This window comes from Canis lupus, chromosome X (assembly GCF_011100685.1).
Source record: "Canis lupus familiaris isolate Mischka breed German Shepherd chromosome X, alternate assembly UU_Cfam_GSD_1.0, whole genome shotgun sequence".
Classification (NCBI taxonomy): domain Eukaryota; kingdom Metazoa; phylum Chordata; class Mammalia; order Carnivora; family Canidae; genus Canis; species Canis lupus.
In genome coordinates, this window is record NC_049260.1 from 32,186,570 (window position 1) to 32,207,919 (window position 21,350).

Genomic DNA, 21,350 nt, shown 5'->3' on the forward strand with positions numbered 1-21,350 from the left:
CGCCCACTTCAGCTTCCCACCACCCTTCCCATCCGCCTGCCGCTCCAGGCTCCTAGTAGGTTCGGCGGCTGCGGGAGCGCGCAGGCGCAGCTGGCGACTCGCAGAGCCCGGAGTAGCGGAGCTGAGCGCGCGGTGAGTGAGGTAGTGGCGCGGAGCTTGTGGCTGGGCAACCTGGTTTGCGCCGAACATCCCGGTTGGGTTCGGGGAGCGTGCGGGTGAGTGCCCGGGGAATCTTCGGTCCCTGGTAGAGAAACTGGCCGGACGTGAGGTAGGGGAGTTGGCCGCACTGCCTAAGTGTCCAGCCGGCCGCGTGCGGAGCGGAGTGCGTGGTGGCAGGAGTGGGTGAGGGTTTCTGTGAGGAGGAAAATAGAAGGATTCCGGAGACTGGAAGTCCTTACTCAGGCTTGGCAGGACCGGGAGGCTCGCCAAGGGCGCTGGAGGGTGTCCCAGCTTCAAGTTCAGTATCCCCCGCTGGGTGCCCCTCAGCAGCGTCCCGGGCCCTTCCCTTCCCCCGCGCAGTCGCCTCAGAGCGCACAGTTGCCAGGAACGTTCCTTGTCGTGGGTGAGAGGATTCGGGGGGAAGGTGGGCGCTCACCCCAGGCTAGTGCCAAGGAGGGCGTGGCGTTCGTGTGACTTTCCTCTACCCCGCCCCCGGGAATGTGTCTGTCTTCTGGTACATTGTGCTCATGGACATTTTAACAAAGGCTGTGACTGTTTTCTAGGCAGTGGCGGGTGACAGCGGGGGCGGGTCGGTGAAGCGGGGAGCTTACGAGGTCGCGGTGTGGCCCTGGGGGACGGGGGCGGGGGCAGGCATGGAGGGAGTGGAAGGAAGGGAACAACCTTCCTGCCTCAGCTTTTTCCTTCTTCCTGGTCCACTGATTTTGATCAGTGGTAGGAACAGCCTCAAGAGGGATATGATTGCAAATCCAGAGTGTGTGTGTATTCGCACTCTGGCTGCATCCATAGTTTTGTAATTGTGCTCTTGGTATGTTTCCTAAGTGTCCCTTCAGTAGAAAAGCGAAACGAATAAAATTGAAGAGTAAGTAATTAAACGAAAGGGTGAGGAGGTGGGGTGTCAAAACTTACAGCTAAATTAATGCCTTAAAATTTTTTTTTGTTTATTTGACACGCACACACACACCGACAGAGAGTACGAGTACAAGTAGGGGGAGCGGCAGGCGGAGGGAGAGGGAGAAGCAGACTCCCCGCTGAGCAGGGAGCTGGATGTGGGGCCCCATCCCAGGACTCTAGGATCATGATCTGCGCGGAAGGCAGACACTTAACGGACTGAGCCACTCAGGTTCCCCAAATTAATGCCTTCTGATAGTGGTAGTATAAATAAAGCCAGATTTTGAAGGATGTGAAGGTGTGCAAATCGAGGTAAGTGAAAAGTTGATTAAGGTGCTGTTGATCGCTTCAGTCAAGAGGGGATTACTGCATGTGTGTGGAGGTGCTGCTAAGTTCTTGAGTAGACTCACTTTAGAACCCTTAACAATGATATTGGGAATAAAAAACACTAGGAATTGTAATATTAGGTAAGGTTCCAAGGCTTTCATTTGCAAAATTAGGATCTTTATGAAAAGTGGTATATGTGTTTTCAAGCATAAATGTCCATTTCTTTACTCATCTGTTTAACTGAATACAACAAACAACTTCTTCCTCCTCCACCCCTTTCCCTTGATTGTAAATCCTGTTTTATAAACAGCTTTCAGATCTGAAGTGTGTTTAAAGGCACAACCTTCCCCCCCCCCATGAAGTGAACAGGATTTCTTCTTGTGTTGTCATTTTACTCTTTCATTTCCTGTTATTTTAAATTAAATGCCATGAACATTAACAATTTTGGGGAGGAAGGTGCTAGTGATACCTTTTCTCTTTTCCAGAGCCTAATGAACCCCTACTCATCCTTTCAGACTCAGCTCAAATTTTTCTTAGAAAATTTTGACATTTCCCTCAGAATGAATTAATCACCCTCTTTTCTGTTAAACTGATTCCACTGGTCTTATTTCTATCTTGGAACTAGAAACTCAGTCTTCTGTGTTATCCCAGTACCTAAGGCTGCTGCGTATGTACTAAATGCCTAATAAATGTACTTACAAGTAAATGTTAATAAATGCTGGCATTGTGTAAAGTTCATGGGATAATAGAAAAGATTCAGAATGCTGAAATTATATCTCATATTTGAACATTATTTGGAATGTAAGTAAGAAAAGTATGGAAATAAGTTCCCATGTATTAAGTCTGTGGTTTACCTTTCTAAAAGAGGTACAAAAGCTTTGCAGATATAGACAAAGCGGGCATGAGGAAAGACCAAATTTTAAAACAGGTCAACTTCTGGGATCCCTGGGTGGCTCAGCGGTTTAGCGCCTGCCTTTGGCCCGGGGCGTGATCTTGGAGTCCCAGGATAGAGTCCCATATGGGGCTCCCTGCGTGGAGCCTGCATCTCCCTCTGCCTGTGTCTCTGCCCCTCTCTCTCTGTGTCTCTCATGAATAAATAAATAAAATCTTAAAAAAAAATAGATCAACTTCTTATACTGAAACTAGTGAAAAGTCAACATGACACAGAAGATTAAACATTTGTAGAAGGACACTAACAGGGCACTGCTGGAATATAGGAATTGACAAGAGAATCATGCTGGCCACATGGTATCCTTAGAAGGCTAATATAACTAAAGAAACTGTAACCTATTAGACCAATTAGAGAGACTAATCAGTTGTATTATACTCCTAAGTCTTAAGGTGGTTTGAGCAGTTGGCTGATGGGACTCTTCATGTTATAGTGCCCTATTTCTGCAGCCTATTTTTTTTTAAGATTTTATTTATTCATGAGAGAGAGAAGAGAGAGGCAGAGACACAGGCAGAGGGAGAAGCAGGCTCCACGTGGGGAACCCGATGCAGGACTCAATCCCGGGACTCTAGGATCACGCCCTGGGCCGAAGGCAGGTGCTAAACCGCTGAGCTACCCAGGGATCCCCCTATTTTTGACATTTGTCTTAACTCTACCAGCATCATTGGCTTTAGTCACCTTTGGCTCATGAAAGCAATTATCTTCTCTTTGCTCCTTACCACTCAAGCTCATCATCCCCACACCTAGCTTTCATCTCAGTAGATTTACCAACTGGAGAAAATATGAGCAAATGATCACTTGATTTATTAGTGAGTAGAATTGATACTTTTAGTCTAAAAATGAGTCAGGATTGGTTGGTCCAAGTCTCTGTGCCAGCAAAGCAAACAATCTATTCTGGCTGTTAGTAACTTCTATTTTTCTCTTCTCATTTTAACCTCTCTCCACCTAAATGTAAAAGCACTTTTTCTCCATGTCACTTAAAAAAAAAATAGCTTTAATCACTGTTCACCCCAAAACACTTCAAGTTAGTGCCTGGTTGTTATGAGAAAAGCTTGGGTCTCAGAGAGGGTGAGTAGAGTCTATAAAACTTCTTTTTAAAGAAGTTCTACATAACAGCCTCTGTGGTCTTTAGACTCACTAAAAAAGATATTTCAGACAAGTGTAGTTAAGACTACCTTTTTAAACTTTCCTCACCTAGACTTCCTCTCCATATTTCTGATTTTTGTCCTAATTCTTTGACAGGTCAACCCCAGCCACTTCCACTGAGTCACTTTTTGAGGGTTCTATCCAAGACTCTCTTAACCACTCCATGTAGACCAATAATATGGTGGTCAAGGGCATGGGATTTGCAGGCATTTGTTAAATTTCTTTCTCTAGGCATCCAGTTCTTCATTAATAAAAATAATGGGTATAATATTTACCTCTTAAGTGAGATCAGATAGATTACAGCTTATCATAATATTTAGCACATACTGGGGTGCCTGGGTGGCTCGGTTGAGCATCTGCCTTCAGCTTGGCTCATGGTCCTGGGGTTCTGGGATCGAGCCCCACATCAGGCTCTGTGCTCGGCAAGGCGCCTGCTTCTCCCTCTCCTTCTGTTGCTCCCCTGCTCGCTCTCTCTCTCTCAAATAAATAAAATCTCAAAAAAAATATTTAGCATATGCTAATTGCCCCCAAAATGGTAGCTCTTGTTATTTATAATTGCCATTTCTTATGAGGAATGTAATTTCAGTAGCAGTTCATTTCAAAAGGGGAATGTATTGACATCTCCTATTCTCTTCAAACTCTAGTTCTGTATTTGTAGATTCCTCCTATATAGCTAAAACAGGTGGTTTAGCACAGTGGTTCTCACACATTAGCTTGCACAATAATCACAAGAATGTTCACTTAATTGGAAGGAGAATTAGCAGGGAAATACGACAGAGGATGAGTCCAGGATGATGCCAAGGATTTTGCTCTGAGCAACTGAAAGGATGGAGTAGCTATTTAGTGAGATATGGAAGATTGCAGGAGGATCAAGAATTCAGTACTAAGCATGCTGAGTTCAAGAGGACTTTGTGGGGTTTTGTGTGTGTGTGTGTGTGTGTGTGTGTGTGTTTTTAAAGATTTTATTTATTTATTCATGAGAGACACAGAAAGAGGCAGAGACAGAGGCAGAGGGAGAAGCAGGCTCCTCAGGGATCCGGATGTGGGACTCAATCCTGATCCCAGGACTCCAGGATCACACCCTGAGCTGAAGGCAGATGTGCAACCACTGAGCCACCCAGGTGCTCCTCAAGATGACTTTTACATGTGAGTGAAGTTCAGGAGAGAGGTATGAGTGGACAGGAAGCTCTGGGAATGGATCAAATCATTACAAGGGAAGAGAAAAAGTCACTCCTTTGCATTAAAAAATATTAATGAACTATTTTTAGAGGATTTTAGTTTCATAGCAAAATTGAGATGTACAGAGTTCCCATATGCTGTCTGCAGACCCAACCTCCCCCACTATCAACATCCTGCAACACAGTAGTACATTTGTTACAACTCATGAACTTACATTGGCACATTTTTATCACCTGAAGTCTGTAGTTTAAATTGAAGTTCCCTCTTGGTGTTGTACACTCTGTGAGTTTGTACAAACATTTAATGACCTGTATCTTAACAGAATAGTTTCATTGCCCCAAAATCCTGTGTCCTGAGGAACCTAGGTGGCTCAGTCTGTTAAACGTCTGCCTTTAGTTCAGGTCATGATCTTCAGGTCCTGGGATGGAGCCCTCCATCTGGCTCCCTGCTCAGCGGAGGAGAGTGTCTTTCTCCTTCTCCCTCTTCCCTTCCCTCTCCCTCCTTCCCTTGCTTGTGTGTACTCCTGTGTGCATGTGTTTTCTCTCAAATAAATAGAATCTTTAAAAAAAAAATTCCTCAATTTGATTTATCTACCTCTCTACCCCCTGGCCCCAACCCCCACAACCACTAATCTTTTTACTGTCTGTATAGATTTGCCTTTTCCATAATGTCATATTATTGGAATCGTAGTATGTAGCCTTTTCAGATTGGCTTCTTTCACTTAATAATATGCATCGAAAGTTCCTCCATGTCTTTGCATGGCTTGATAGCTCATTTCTTTTTAGCACTGATTCATTCACATTCCATTGTCTGGATGTAGCACTATTTATTTATACATTAACCTACTGAAAGACATCTTGGTTGCTTCCAAGTTTTGACACTGTGACTAAAGATGCTATAAACATCTAAGTGCAGGTTTGTTTGTTTTTTTATGTGCAGGTTTTTGTGTGGACATGAGTATTTAACTGCTTTGGGTAAATACTAAGGCACACAATTGCTAGATCCTATGGTAAGAGTATGTTTGATTTTGTAACAAACAGGCAGACTGTTTTTCAAAGTGGCTGTATCATTTTGCATTCTCACTCATAGGGATAATTCCTGTTGCTCCACATCTCCATCAGCATTTAGTTTTGTCAGTGTTTTGGATTTTGGCCATTCAAATAGGTGTGTAGTGATAGCTTGTTTTAGTTTAGAATTCATGAACATCTTTTCATGTGTTTACTTGCTATCTGTATATCTTCTTTGATGAGATGTCTTTTCAGGTTCTTTGCCCATTTTTAAATCAGGTTCATTTTCATATTTTAGGAGTTTTTTTTTGTATATTTTGGATAATACTCTATGTCTGTTTTTCTCTCATTCCTTGGCTTGTCCTTTGATTCTTCTGACGTTGCCTCTCACAGAGTAGTTTTTTTTTTTTAAGATTTTATTTATTTATTTATTTATTTATTATTCATGAGAGACACACACACACACAGAGACAGAGGCAGAAACACAGGCAGAGGGAGAAGCAGGCTCCATGCAGGGAGCCCGATGTGGGACTTGATCCCAGGTCTCCAGGATCACACCCTGGGCTGAAGGCGGCACTAAACCGCTGAGCCACTGGGGATGCCCCAGAGTAGAAGTTTTTAATTTTTGAAAAAGATTTTATTTATTTATTCATGAGAGAGACAGAGAGAGAGAGGCAGAGACACAGGCAGAGGGAGAAGCAGGCCTCCCGCAGGGAGCCCAATGTGGGACTTCATCCCCGGACTCCGAGATCACGCCCTGAGCCTGAAGGCAGATGCTCAACCACTGAGCCACCCAGGCATCCCAGAAGTTTTTAATTTTAATGAAATCTAGCTTATCAATTATTTCTTCCACAGATCATGCCTTTAGTGTTGTATCTTAAGAGTCATCGCCATACCTAAGGTCAATTAGATTTTCTCCTGTGTTATATTCCAAGAGTTTTATAGTTTTGCACTTTACATGTAGTCTATGATCCATTTTGAGTTATGTGAAGGGTGTAAAGTCTGTGTTTAGATTCTTTTTTGTGTGTAATTTGTTCCAGTACATTTGGTGAAAGGACTGTCTTTGCTCCATTGTATTGCCTTTGCTCCTTTGTCAACAATCAGTTGACTGTATTTATGTGGGTCTATTTCTGGGCTCTTTATTTTGTTCCACTGATGTCTTAATAATCTTTACCAATATGACACTCTCTTGATTACCTTTATAATAAATCTATGAATGGGGTAGTGTCAGTCTTCTGACTTCTTCACTATTGAGTTGGTTGTTCTAGGGCTTTTCCTTTCTTTATAAATATTTGAGTCAGTCTTGTCAATATTCACAAAATAACTTGCTTGATTTTGATTGGGATTGTGTTGAATCTGTGGGTTAACTTGAGAAGAGCTAACATTATGACAATATTGAATCCTTTCTATTCATGAACATGGAATATTTCCCCATTTTTAAAAGTTCTTTGATATCTTTCATCATAATTTTGTAGTTTTCCTCAAATATTTTATACATATTCTGTTAGATTTATATCTAATTCATTTTGGGGGTGTTAATGTAATGGAAATATATTTTTAATTTGAAATTCCACTGATTTATTGATGGTATATTCCAATAAATAGGAAATTAATTAATTTCAAATATTAATGTTATACAACATTGCTATAATTGCTCATTAGCCCCAGGAGTTTTTTTTGTTGATTCTTTTGGATTTTCTACGTTTTCTTTCCTTTTTTTTTTTTTAAATATTGTATTCATTTATTCATGAGAGACAGAGAGGCAGAGACACAGGTAGAGAGAAGCAGGCTCCATACAGGGAGCCTGATGCGGGACTCGATCCCGGGTCTTTAGGATCATGCCCTGGGCTAAAGGCAGACACTCAACCGCTGAGCCACCCAGGTATCCCTCTACATTTTCTTTTTAGATTTTCTATGTTTTCTACATTCATGATAATGTCATCTGGGAACAAAGTTTGGTTTATTTCCCAATCTGTATAACTTTTATTTACTTTTCCTGTCTTATTGCATTAGCTAGGACTTCCAATATAATGTCAAAGAGGAGTGGTGAGGGGATGTTGTTGTCTTGTGGGCAAATTTTGAGTTTCTCACTGTTAAGTATGATGTTAGCTGTAGGTTTTTTGTAGATGTTCTTAACAAGTTGACAACTTCTCTATTCCTAATTTGCTGACAGACTTTTTTTTTTCCCCCCATGAGGAGTCTTGAATTTTTTCAATCTTTTTCTGGCATTTATTGATATAATCATGATTTTTCTTTTTTCATGAATTTTCTTTTTTAGCCTGTCGATGCGATGGATTACATTAATTGGTCTTCAACTGTTTTTTTTTTTTTTTTTAAAGAATTTATTTATTCATGAGAGACAGAGAGAGAGGCAGAGAGGCAGAGGGAGAAGCAGGCTCCATGCAGGGAGCCCGATGCAGGACTTGATTCCAGGTCTCCAGGATCAGGCCCTGGACTGAAGGCGGTGCTAAACCACTGAGCCACCTGACTGCCCTGGTCTTCAACTGTTGAAACAACCTGGCATATCTGAGATAAATCTCACTTGGTTATTATGTATAATTCTTTTTATACATTATTGGATTTCATTTACTAATATTTTGTTGAGGATTTTTGCATGTTTTGTTCATGAGTGGTATTGGTCTGTAGTTTTCTTGTAATGTCTTTGTCTGGTTTGGTGTTACAGTAATTCTGGCCTCACTAGTTAGGAAGTATTCCCTGGGTTTCTGTCTTCTGGAAGAGATTGTAGAAAATTGGTATAATCTTTCCATAAGTGTTTGATAGAATTCACAGGTAAGCCCATCTGGGCCTATTGCTGTAATTATGATTAGTAACTAGAAATTGATTCTACTTCTTTAATAGATATAGACTTATTCATATTGTCTATTTTTTTTCTTGTGTGAGCTTTTGCAGATTGTATCTTTCAAGGAATTGCTTCATCGAGGTTATCAAATTTGTAGGCATAGATTTGTTCATAATCCTTTATTAACTCTTTAATGTCCATGTGATCTATAGTGATGCCTCTTCTTTCATTTTTGATACTGTAATTCGTTTCTTCTCTTAGCCTGGCTAGTGGTTTATCAATTTTATAGATCTTTCCAAAGAATCAGGTTTTGGTTTTATTTATTTTCTTTATTAATTTATTGTTTTCAGTTTCATTGATAGCTGCTCTAATTTTTGTTTGCTTTTAATTTGCTCTTTTTCTAGTTTTTTTTTTTTTTTTTAAAGATTTTGTTCATTTGAGAGAGAGAGCACATACAAGCAGGGGGAGGGGCAGAGGGAGAAGCAGGCTCCTAGCTGAGCAGGGAGCCTATCATGGAGTTTTGTTTTGTTTTTTTCTTTTGTTTTTCTTGAAGTTTGATTTGCCAGCATATAGTATAACACCCAGTGCTCATCCCATCAAGTACCCTCCTCAGTGCCCATCATGTTACCCCAACCATCTGCCCACCTCCCCTTCTGCAACCCTTTGTTCGTTTCCCAGAGTTAGAAGTCTCTAGTGGTTTTGTCTCCCTCTCTAATTCTTCCTACTCAGTTCCCCTCCTTTCCCTTATACTCCCTTTCACTATTTCTTATATTCCCTGTATGAGTGAAACCATATAATGATTGTCCTTCTTTGACTCACTTCACTCAGCATAATACCCTTCAGTTCCATCCACGTTGAAGCAAATGGTGGGTATTCATCCTTTCTGATGGCTGAGTAATATTCCATTGTGTGTGTGTGTGTGTATCTATCTATCTATCTATCTATCTATCTATCTATCTATCTATATCTTTATCCACTCATCTGTCGAAGGATATCGTGGCTCCTTCCACAGTGTGGCTATTGTGGACGTTGCTGCTATGAACATTGGGGTGCAGGTGTTCTGGTGTTTCGTTACATCTGTATCTTTGGGGTAAGTACCCAGTAGTGCAGTTGCTGAGTTGTAGGGTAGCTCTATTTTCAACTTCTTGAGGAACCTCCACTGTTTTCCAGAGTGACTGTACCAGCTTGCGGTCCCACCAGCAGTGCAAGAGGGTCCCCCCTTGTCCACATTCTCTCCAACATTTGTTGTTTCCTGTCTTGTTAATTTTCACCATTCTCACTGGTGTGAGGTGATATTTCATTGTGGTTTTAATTTGTATTTCCCTGATGGCAAGTGATGCAAAGCATTTTCTCATGTGCTTGTTGGCCATGTGTATGTTGTCTTTGGTGAAATTTCTGTTCCTGTCTTCTTCATGGAATTTTGATCCCAGGACTCTGGGACCATGCCCTGAGCTGAAGGCAGATGCTCAACCACTGAGCCACCCAGGCCACTCTCTCCTTCCTTTTTTTTAAATTAAATTTTATTTATTTATTCATGAGAGACACAGAGATAGGCAGAGACATAGGCAGAGGGAGGAGAAGCAGGATCGATGCAGGGAGCCCGATATGGGACTCGATCCCGGGTTTCCAGGGTCACACCCTGGGCTGAAGGTGGTGCTAAACCGCTAAGCCATCCGGGCTGCCCTCCTTCTAATTTCTTTTAATATTTTTTATCTTTGATTTTCTGCAGTTTGACTTATGATTGCCTACTTGTAGTTGATTTTGTGTGTGTGTGTGTGTGTGTGTGTGTGTGTGTGTGTGTGTGTTTTCAATTTATCCTGTTTGGTGTTCTCTGAGCTTCCCGAATCTATGATTTGGTATCTGACATTTATTGGGGAAATTCTGTCATTATTTCTTCAGATACTGCTTTTATTCCTTTCTCTGTTCTTCTTTTTGGTATTTTCATTATGCTTTATGTTACCTTGTTGTACTTGTCCCACGGTTCTTGAATATTTTGAGGGTTTTTTTTCCAGCCTCTCTTTCATTTCAGTTTTGGAAATTTCTACTCCCCTGTTTTCAAGCTTAGAGACTCTTTCCTCAGTCATGTCCAGTCTACTAATGATCCATCAAAGATATTCTTTCTTTCTGTTAGAGCATTTTTAATTGGTAGTATTTTAAAAAATTGTTTCTTAGAATTTCCATTGCTCTGCTTGTATTATGTCTATTCTTACATGTTGCCTATTTTTTCCATTAAAGCCCATAGCATATTAATCCTAATATTTTTAAATACCTTGTCTGATAAATCCAACATTCTTGCCATATCTGACTCTGTTTCTGGTGTTCAGTCTCTTCAAATGTGATTTTTGCCTCTTCATATGCCTTGTAATTTTTAGTTGAATAGTAAACATGATGTACTGGGTAAAAGGAACTGCAGTAAATAGGCCTTTAGTAATGTTGTAGTATGGTGTGGGGGTAGGAGAAATGTTCTGTAGTCTTGTATTTGGCCTCAAATGTTTGGTGAGCCAGTAATGCCTGGACCATGAACTTCACCAGTACTTCTCAGTTTTTATTCCCCCTTAGGTGGTGGTATAGCTAGATGGGGCTGGAGTTGTGTGTTTCTCTTCTCCTGAGTAGGTTGGCTCTAGTTAGGCTCTGGTAAAATTGGTCCTTCTGAAGGAAATCCTTGTTATGAAGAACAGAGTGCTCTGGTATATTTCAAAGACTCCTTTCCTCCTCCCTGCACTGGAAGCATGAGGGAATTTCTTTCCTCTATTTAATGTGAAGAACCAGTTCTAGCTCCTGAAGGTAAGTCTCATGGAAGTGCTGGGGGGGTGGGGGGGGCATGATTGAATCCACCTGAAAGGTTTAATTCTCGTACTTGTCTATACTGCATCTCCAGCAGTTCATCACAGTTCAGGTTGTCCTACCTTGGCACTGGTTCTCTCTGAGGCTTCTGCTCTTGGGTTTCTGCTTGGTTAAGTTGTAATTCTCTGTATCTGCTTGTCTTTCTGGTTTGGGGGCAGTGGTTTGTCCTATGATCTTACTTCTCTTGTGGATTTAAGAAAAGCTGTATTTGCACTTTGATCAACTTTATACTTGAGAGAATTGTGATTTCTGAGTTCCTTGTGTGCCAGCCTGGAAGCTGGAAACCCCCCGTGCTTTTCTTGAGACTTTTACCACCTAATTGTCTTTAAATATTTAGTATTTTTTGCTTCTTTTGACCTTTATATAAATTGGATCATCTACATATACATCTTTTTGCTCATTATTACATTTGTGGGATAAATTCATTAGTTGGCTACTTCTTAAGCTTTGGTGTGAATGTGCATCTTGGAAATTTTGTTAAAATGTAGATTCTGATTTAGAAGGTCTGGAACATATCCTGAGATTTTGCCTTTTTAACAAGCTTTCATGTGATGCTGATGTTGCTCTTCTATAGATAATATTTGTAGTAATAATAAGGCTCTAGTGCATCTCATTTCAACTGCTTCATATGCTTTGAATACCTCATAATTTGCTGCATAGATTTTCTTCTGAAATAGGAAATATGGGAAACTGTCCTTTGCCAAGTATCATTTTCCAGAATTGGGGGCTTGGAGGAAACAAGTTATTTCATATTTAAAATGGATATTTTCATCAATATAATGTAAATTGAAGATAGTATTGGGACAAAATATCAGCAAAATAGTCCTGTAAAATTTCTCACATTGCATTTCTAGTTGTAGGTGAGGTTTTGTTGATGTTATTTTTGTATAGGTAATTTTTAGGTAAGGCAGAATTGAAAAGGACAAATTGGTGCACATGTGTGCATATATGTGTGCTCACTTCGATATGTATGGAAGTAATAGACAAGGTAAAAAAATTTTTTTGAGCCTTTGAACAGGAAGTAATTTCTCAGATGTTTTGATCCCCCCCACCCCACATATTCACAGGGCTTAGAAGATAACCTCTTGGTATTACACCTTTCTCACAATGACAAAGTATCCTGAAAATGTTGGGAGCCATAGGAATAATACTATCAGTGCAAGTAGAATTTTAGAGTCTCCTAAGGAAATGGCTTTATACAACATAAGTCAAACTTTAATTCAGCATTTACTGAACACCTTTGCTATGTAAAGAGTGTGTTCTAGCTTTACCCTTTGTAAAAGAGAAACTTAAGTACTTCTCAATTTTTTTTTTAAAGATTCTATGTATTTATTCATGAGAGACACAAAGGCAGAGACACAGGCAGAGGGACAAGCAGGCTCCATGCAGGGAGCCCAATGTGGGACTCAATCCTGGGACTCCAGGATCACGCCCTGGGCCAAAGGGAGGCACTCAACCACTGAGCCCTCTAGATTTTTTTTTTAATTAAAAGAAATTTTTTTAAGGATTTATTTATTGATTTTAGAGTGAGAGAAGGTGCCTGCACTCAACCTGGGGTAAGGACAGAGGGAGAGAGAGAATTTCAAGCAGACTCCCCCTTGAGCATGGAGCCCAAGGCAGAACTTGATCTCACAACCCTGAGATCATGACCTTAGCTGAAATTAAGAGTTGAATGCTTAGCTGATTGAACCCCCCAGGTGTCCCTCTCAAGAATGTTATTGAGAACTGAGTGATGGGCACTGAGGAGGGCACTTGATGGAATGAGCACTGGGTGTTATATGTTGGTAAATCGAACTTCAATAAAAACAAAACAAAACTAGAAAAAAAGAATGTTATTGAGAAAGAAAAAAAAAGTGTTATTGAGCATAATGCAGTGAGAATCAAAGGGCCACAAGAAGGATAATCAGAGCTCTTAAAAATGCTCAGTGAGGGGCACCTGGGTAGCTCAGTCAGTTGGGCATCTGCCTTCTGCTCAGGTCATGATCCTGGGGTCAAGCCCTGCATCAGACTCTGCCCAGCTTCTCCCTCTCCCGCTACCTCTCCCTCTGCGTGCATGTGTGTGCACCCACTCGTGCTCTCTCTCTCAAATAAATAAGTAACTTTAAAAAAATGCTCAATGGTTGCTTTGCTTTCTCTGTTATTGGGTGGTAATAACTGGTATACTTATTTTCAAGCTCTTTCAGTTACTAATGATGAATTTTTGATAGTACTCATTATCTTCTTGAAAGACTTGGCAGTTAAATGGGTCATAATTTAAATAACAGTTTAAACTTCTAAGGTTCAGTGCCTCAGAATTTAGAGTCCAGTATTTCTTTAGGAAAGTGTATTATATTTTATGTTCCTGACTTGGAGTAAGTTCCTTGAGTTTTATTTTTTTCCCTTCTTTCAAAACTGTCTTAGAAGATATGTGTTATTCCGGACTCCTAGGTAATCAATCCCTTCCTTTTTGAGTGGCGAAGTCTTGTTATTCAAAGCACTCTGTTCTGTGTATCTGCTCCAATCTGTCTCCAGTATGCCTGTTCTTTGTGGTTTTGCTTCTAATGTTATGCATTCCGGTTTTGTAAAAAAAAAAAAAAAAAAAAAAAAAAAATCCATATGACTAACTTGCCACAGTAATCCTCTCTGACATGTTTGCTTCAGGGAGAAAGCTGGCAAAGTTAGAAACATATGCCTAGTTTTAAAATATGCTGTCACTGCAAAAAAAAAAAAAAAAAGTTAATGGAATATATTCTAGTTCCTTTCTCTGTGTTAGTCTTACTCATGGGACCAGAATAATGATTTTGGCAAGGGTATATTTATTTTCCCATGTAATTTTATCATGCTTCAGTATCTGACTCATTTTTCTTTAGGATTTATCAAGAAAATATTATTACATAGAGAAGTAAAAAATATTTCTTTTTCTTTTTTTAAGATTTTATTTACTTATTCATGAGAGACACAGAGAAAGGCGGAGAGAGAGGCAGAGACAGGAGAAGCAGGCTCCATGGAAGGAGCCTGATATGGGACTCGATCTGGGACTCCGGGATCATGCCCTGAGCCAAAGGCAGATGCTCAACCACTGAGTCCCATAAAAAATATTTCTTTAGGCTCATAAGCAATCTTTATTTTTTTTAAAGATTTATTTATTTATGTTTTAAGATTTTATTTATTTATTCATGAGAGACACACAGAGGGGCAGAGACATAGGCAGAGGGAGAAGCAGGCTCCATGGAAGGAGCCTGATATGGGACTTGATCTGGGACTCTGGGATCATGCCCTGAGCCAAAGGCAGATGTTCAACCACTGAGCCACACAGGTGTCCCAAGATTGATTTATTTATTTGAGAGAGGGAGATTGCCCATGTGTCGGGAGAGTGAAGGGGACAGAGAGAGAGAGAGAACCTCAAGCAGACCGCCCCCACCCCCCAACCCTGCTAAGCCTGCTGACATGGGGTTCCATCCCATGACCCTGAGATCATGACCTGAGCCAAAATCACTCAGGCACCCCCAAAAGCAGTCTTTAAATGTTAGTGTTCCGATGTTTTTGTTGCATTAGTATTTTTTTAAAGGATTTTTTTTAAGATTTTTATTTATTTATTCATGAGAGACACACACAGAGAGAGAGGCAGAGACACAGGTAGAGGGAGAAGCAGGCTCCATGTAGGGAGCCCGACGTGGGACTCGATCCCGGGTCTCCAGGATCACGCCCTGGGCTGAAGGCTGCGCTAAACCGCTGAGCCACCCAGGCTGCCCGCATTAGTATTATATTACAAAATCAATGTGTTCTTTGAATTTAAAATTTTCTTTAAAATGTAAGTGGTAGATGTTAATATTTATTATTAGCATTTTATTTATATTCTTTTAAACTGTGAATGTTCACTCAGTTTACAGAACTGACCTTAGCAAAGTTCACTTGTCCATTCCCACTGCTATTGTCCTAGTTCAGAGTTTATTATCTTTCCTAACATTGTAATCATATCCGTTTTACTGGTCTACCCAGTCATTAATACCAGTCCCTAACTCAAATCTGCCCATCTACAGATACTCAAAACCTCCAATTTATGGGCCCCGTGCTTCACAATGCTTTTAGAAAGCCCTGTCCACCATTATGGACCCATTAGTCACTTTCTCAAAGATTATATACACCTAACCTTTCTGAGTTGGCTTCTCCTTTTTCTGTTTAGGTTCCTTGGTTGCATTTCAGTTCTTAATCGTTTACCTGGGGCTGTTTTTGCACCAGAATCTCAGCCTTAGAGCCAAGGGTCAGAGTATCTATATTGTCTTTATCTACATGATCTCTGCCTGGTTCCCAACACCAAAAGTCAGGATGATGAATATTCCTGGACTTCTTGCATTTATATTGGGTATTTTTTAGTCTGCTTCAACAGGGCTGGTGTCAGGCCCTCAGAAGACCAGGAAGGGGACTAGGGCAAATTCTGTGTAGAGTAGGATTTTGTGTTTTCTCCAGAACCCAAACCCATTCTTGACAGTTCAGTTATTCATAGGAGTATACTGAGTTTATTATTCAGAAGATTGTCTGAACTATTTTTTCTTCTCTCAAGCAGCTCTTGGCCACATGGGTTATGTTCTTTAATAGTAATAAGCAACTCCTGGCCACATGGATTATCTGTCTCGATAGTAATAACAACAGGAACAGTAAAAGCAATGACAGTAACCCTTCAATGTTGTACCAGATATGTCACTTTCATTATTTTTATTATCCTGTATGGTATATGATATTTATCTGTGTTTTATAGTGAGGACATTGCAGTTCAGAGGTGAAGTGCCCCAGGTCACTTTGGGTTATATGGTAGAGCTGGAATTCTAATCTAAGTCTCCCTGACACTGAATCTTAGAGTTTTCAGGAGGTCCCATTTCATGAAGCATGCTTTTGAGCCTCCTCTTCCATTCTGTTTCACAGAGTAAGCACACAGTGAAACTGTTTAGAAAGAAAAAGTATATATCAAATGCTTACTATGTATGCATTTTAAGCATTAACCATCATGGTCTAACAAGCATTAAGTGCTTAATGAATGTTGAATGAATGAAAGGATACTATGTAAATTGGTCAGAGTAATCTCCCTGTTCTTAACACCAGGGCAGGCATGCAGTAGGTACTCAAAAAATATTTTTTGAACTGGTAAGATTATCCATTCAAATATTGCTGACTTAATTAGATTACCCACTGTACTATTCTGTTAAAACAGATGATGAATATAAGTATTAAGTCATAGATTTAGTTTTCTGATGAAGTAAAAGATGTGGGGTTTTTTGTTTGTTTGCTTGTTGGTCTTTAATTTATTGGAGAGAGAGTGAGAAAGAGAGCAGGAGCAAGGGAAGGGGCAGAAGGTGAGGTAGAAGCAGGCTCCCTGCCGATGCAGGGCTCAATCCTCCAACCCTCAGATGTCCTGAGCCAAAGGCAGGTGCTTAACCAACTGAGCCACCCAGGTGCCCTTAAAGATGTATTTTAATGGATGCTTTTTCCTTTGGATCCCTCAGGAAGTTACTGATATCATATGATGAACTCTACTTCCAGAAAGCTTTGTTTACCTACTGCATCTTACTGGATCTCTTACTTACTCAGTCCCTAAAACTCCTTCCTTGACTTCTGCCCTTTCCCTGGATAATGCCACTCATGTCCATGACTTGAGCTTCATTCTGCACACTGACAGTTCCCACAGCTATATCCAGTCAGAATTTTTCCTTGAAGATATCATGTAAATGACAGGGTACCTTAAACTGAAATGTCTTATTTATTTTATTTTATTTTATTTTTAAATTTTATTCATTTATCCATGAGAGACACAGAGAAAGAGAGAGAGAGAGAGAGAGAGAGAGAGAGAGGCAGAGACACAGGCAGATGGAGAAGCAGGCTCCATGCAAGGAGCCTGATGTGGGACTCGATCCAGGGTCTCCAGGATCACACCCTGGGCTGCAGGCGGCGCTAAACCGCTGTGCCACCGGGGCCGCCCCAACTGAAATGTCTTAAATAAAACTTCTTCCCTTGCCCACTGATGTGCTGGTGGGAATCTGGGAAGGAACAGTCAAGAAAGAATTCTTGAGACCTTTTCAGTGCAAAAAGGTGGTTTTATTAAAGCCGGGGAACAGGACTGATGAGCTGGAAGAGCTGTACTGGGATTGTGAGGAGCCATTGATTATATACTTTTAAGTTGGGAGGGGCAGGATAAAGGAAGTTTCCAAAAGGATTTTCATGTGTTAAAGAAGACTTAGTGACCCGGGAGGTCTGGCTATTGTCAATCTAAGGACACTTTTTGCCTCTAGCAAAGCATTAATGTTTACACAGCTGTGAGTTCCTGGAGGAGTGTTATACTCTACTTATATCAAGTATTTGTCAATGGGTTTCAAGTTGTAAGGAAATTTAATTTTATCTACGTTTCTTTTGCCTTTGTTCTCCAAGTCACCTACTACCACACATGTATCCACTACTTTGTTGTGAAGGGGTGGGGGGGGGAGGGGAGAAGAGGTGGGGATGGTGGGGGTGGGTGGGAAGGAAGCACTGTAGTATTCTCTGGGTAAGAAGCAACCTGAGTATAGGCATGAATGTGACACATGGGGCTCCCTTGGCCATTCCTTTGGAGAAATCGCACTGTTGGTCCTAGCCTAAGGGCCTCTAAATTAAGGGGCTAACAGTAATCTGTATCACCCTCTTCAGAGAAGTTTTTGTCTTTTGGTGCTTTTCCATGCCCTTTTGACCTCCTCCTCCTTGCTAATGCAAGCAGGGATGGTAGAAAAGGGGCCTCTTTCTCATTACCTCCTTTTTTCAAGCATAATGTGTGAGAGAATGTATTCTGATTACCATTTATAACAAGGCTCATTCCAAATTTTATCCAAAATACAAGTCTTGGCATTAAATTCTTATTTTTCATCTAATACTTAATTGACTACAGTAGTCATGTGACTTGGTAAATTACTTTGAGAGTTTATACTGCATTATAGGTTAGCTTATCCCAGTGTCTATCCGTAGCCCTTAATTAGTGAGGACAGTTATATCAACTTGAATTTTCATTGTGGTTTCACATCACAGAACTCTCACAAGGTTTGTGTGGATTTTCTTCCATCTGTCTGTTTCTTTCTTAGCTGGGTAATAGACCATAGATTGTTTTGTGGGTTATTTTTCCTTCCAGTCCTCATAGAGGGCCTGCCCAGTGACATTGTACCATTACCTGCTTCTCTAGGCCTATCCATGGTTTCTCTTTCTTGTGCTACAGTTACTGGACTTCAACTGATAGTGTTATTTTTTTCCTATTACATTACTACAATGGCATGTGGTTTCGCTTCTTTTTTCTCCATCACACGCTGGCTGGGACCTGTTTTCTAAAACAGTATATGAATTGTCTTCAAACAGCTTTAATTAAATTAAATGTTGTCTCTGTATAATGTTGCCAAAGAAATCTTAAACATTCCCTTCCTACATTTAAATATTTAAAGATAAATTTATAATGAGTATTTCATTCTTTTTATTCCAAAAATGTTTGAGTCCTCATGTAGTATTGATGGGAGCTCTGGATTCTTTTAAAATGATCAAAAGTTAATGTACTTCTAACCTTCATTTTGGCATAGGTAAATCTTAGTTGCTGTTCATATCTGTATTTAAAGAACTGTAATTCAAACTCATTTTGTTGTAGGTTCCCCAGTTAGCCAGGACTAAGGCATGCTGTCTCAGAGAGGTCTGATTCAAGTTTGTTTACAGCCTAAGGTTCTAGCACTTTCTGGAGTAGATGTTTCTGATTAGAGTGCACTAGTTGTTTCAGAACCATAATCTTTGACCGTACTCTATTTAACCAGCATTTAAGCAGCATTAATTCCAGAGAGTATTACCAGACCTAAAGAATATCCTGTAGGACCTAGAGTGAGTGGTTAGGGAAGTCATACAGCTGGTACAGTGCTTCCTTCTTTGTGTACTACACATACCTCCCACAAATAGGACCCCTGCTTCAAGGGTGCTTGTATATGGAGTGGTTAACTCCATTAGCCTGTAGAGATAGATGACAGGATATTCTGTTAAAACCTTCACACTCATCCTACTTTTAACTAATTTAGGCCCCCGCTGAAATACTCTGTCACCTCTTAGTAAGTACTTCAGAAATCTTGGCATTGAACATCATTATTGTACTTCTGGTTTACAGAGAAGCAGATAAGTTCAGCATATTGTAAAAAAGCTTCTCTGTGCAGCACCTTGGCAGCTTTGTATGTCTTCATTCAGGCCATGGGGGCAATGTTCGACCATAATCTGACTTAAGTCTTGGCAAAATGCCCTGTGACGCCTCCCAGAGCAAGGGGGAGATAAGCAGCTGGTGAGGAGCTGCCATGAAGCAGCTTCTCATAATGTATCTTGTGGGAAACTGCCATCAGGACATTTCTCACCCATCTCCTGGTTTCAGCTGAGTGCAGGACTTTCCACCTTATACCCTGTGGGCTACAACTTCAGATGTCTCTGTAAGTTGATAAAACTGCTTGGGTTCAGTTTTATAACTTGACAGCATTATGACACATTTGCTTGGACTGTCATCTGGCCTCTCCTGTTTGATGTCATCATGTGGGAACTAGGGAAATTGACACCATGCTGGTTTTGATTGTGCTGTGTAAGCAATACATTGTCTGAATTCATTTGAGCTCATTGTCTCTTTACCTGCTGAATCCATGGAAGTGTGGCAAGGCAGTCTAATAGCTGTTACTTGTGGCCCCATCAGCCATGGTGTTGTTCTTTTGGGAATATTTGACTATGTGACACAATAGGACTCTCACTGGCCAGCTACTCAGCTGCTTATGTACCATGACATGCTCATTGAGCCTTATACTTGTCTCTGGGCAGAATGGGGTCCCCAGTTTGCAGGTGGACAGAAGCCAGGGCTTTCTAATGGAATTACCCTTTTCTCACATTGCAAGGCCAAGGAAAATATCAAGACCTGCTCATTAGAAAGTCTTTTTTAAAACATTTTATTTATTTATTCATGAGAGACACACAGAGAGAGAGGCAGAGACAGAGGCAGAGGGAGAAGCAGACTCCATCCAGGGAGCCCGTCGCGGGACTCAATCCCGGGTCTCCAGGATCACGCCCTGAGCTGAAGGTGGCACTGAGCCACCCGGGCTGCCCTCATTAGAAAGTCTTATTTATACAACTGGAAAGACTACACAGATTCTGAAGCTGCCCCTTCTCTACCCCCACCACTCACTCCTCAGTGGAGTAGAAAACAAAGCATAATCATAGTGTTTGGGCCTACTCAGAATGGTGTGCTTTATTTTTATTTTTTTAAGATTTTACCTATTTATTCACGAGAGACACAGAGAGAGAGGGGCAGAGACAGGCAGAGGGAGAAGCAGGCTCCATGCAGGGAGCCCAACGTGGGACTCGATCCCATGTCTCCAGGATCACACCCTGGGCCGAAGGTGGCGCTTAACCCACTGAGCCACCTGGGCTGCCCAGAATGGTGTGCTTTAAATGGTGCATTCCTACTGAGGAGGTGGTTGCCTCCTGCTTACAGATCCTATGGCCTCTTCAGTCTATAGTATTTTGGTTTACAAAAAAACCAAATGTTTTACCATACAAGCATCTTTTTTTTTTAAGGTTTTATTTCTTTATTCATGAGATTATTCATGAGAGATACACAGAGAGAAGCACAGACACAGCAGAGGGAGAAGCAGGCTCCTTACAGGGAGCCTGATGTGGGACTCGATCCCCAGACCCTGGGATCATTCCCTGAGCTGAAGGCAGAAGTTCAACTGCTGAGCCACCCAGGCATCCCCCATTCAAGCATCTTATCTGGAAAAAATAGAAGATACCATGGAGGGTAATTTCTATTCATATATATCTGGAAAATTTTTGGTAATACTTTTTGGCCTTGCATTGTTTTTTTTGTTTTTTTGTTTTTTTAAGATTTTATGTATTTATTCATGAGAGACACAGAGAGAGGCAGAGACATAGGTAGAGGGAGAAGCAGGCTCCCTCCAGGGAGCCGGATGTAGGACTCGATCCTGGCACCCTGGGGTCAGGCCCTGAGCCAAAGGCAGCTGCTCAACTACTGAGCCACCCA

The 21,350-nt window shown here is 40.9% G+C and overlaps 1 protein-coding gene across 2 annotated transcripts in view; it reads left to right on the plus strand.

Moving 5' to 3' along the window:
* The window catches only part of PRRG1 (proline rich and Gla domain 1), a 146,190-nt gene continuing 124,840 nt past the window's right edge, over nucleotides 1-21,350 (plus strand). Inside the window, exon 1 of one of the 2 annotated variants that reach the window (XM_038587162.1) lies at nucleotides 1-132. The gene's annotated coding sequence lies outside the window, so the exon portion shown is untranslated. Of the gene's footprint in view, nucleotides 216-21,350 lie in introns of both variants that reach the window. The other variant, XM_038587163.1, reaches the window with a different exon arrangement.